Here is a 784-nt window from a genome sequence, read left to right on the forward strand (position 1 = left end):
TGATCCCAGATTGAGGCCTAAATACATAAAGCATATATGATATCTGTAATCGAGTGTTCAATCATTTATGAACATTTATAAAGTAAAGAACTTTCCCTTTAACATTCACGTAACAGACTGAGCAATAAGCTGTTATTAATGCAAGAGGCAAGTCCATAAGATATTTAGGATGACGTTTATACATACAAAACTCACACGCACATCGATGTATAAATAAAATGTGGATCGTTCTCGTATTTTCCTCTCTCTCTCTCTCTCTCTCTCTCTCTCTCTCTCTCTCTCTCTCTCTCTCTCTCTCTCTCTCTCTCTCTCTCTCTCTCTCTCTCTCTCTCTCTCTCTCTCCTCTCTCTGCTCTCTCTCTTCTCTCTCTCTCTTATTTCTCTCCTCTCTCTCTCTCTCTCTCTCCGTCTCTCTCTCTCTCTCTCTCTCTCTCTCTCTCTCTCTCTCTCTCTCTCTCTCTCTCTCTCTCTCTCTCTCTCTCTCTCTCTCTCTCTCTCTCTCTCTCTCTCTCTCTCATTCTCTCTCTCTCCTCTCTCTCTTATTTTTCTCCTCTCTCTCTTCTCTCTCTCTCCTATCTCTGTCTCTGTCTCTGTCTCTGTCTATGACTCTGCATCTGCCTCTCTGCCTCTCTGCCTCTGCCTCTCTCTCTCTCTCTCTCTCTCTCTCTCTCTCTCTCTCTCTCTCTCTCTCTCTCTCTCTCTCTCTCTCTCTCTCTCTCTCTCTCTCTCTCTCTCTCTCTCTCTCTCTCTGTCTCTGAGTGTTTATGTAAGTTTGTGTAAGTCTG

Source organism: Penaeus chinensis, chromosome 27 (assembly GCF_019202785.1).
Source record: "Penaeus chinensis breed Huanghai No. 1 chromosome 27, ASM1920278v2, whole genome shotgun sequence".
In the NCBI taxonomy this organism is placed as follows: domain Eukaryota; kingdom Metazoa; phylum Arthropoda; class Malacostraca; order Decapoda; family Penaeidae; genus Penaeus; species Penaeus chinensis.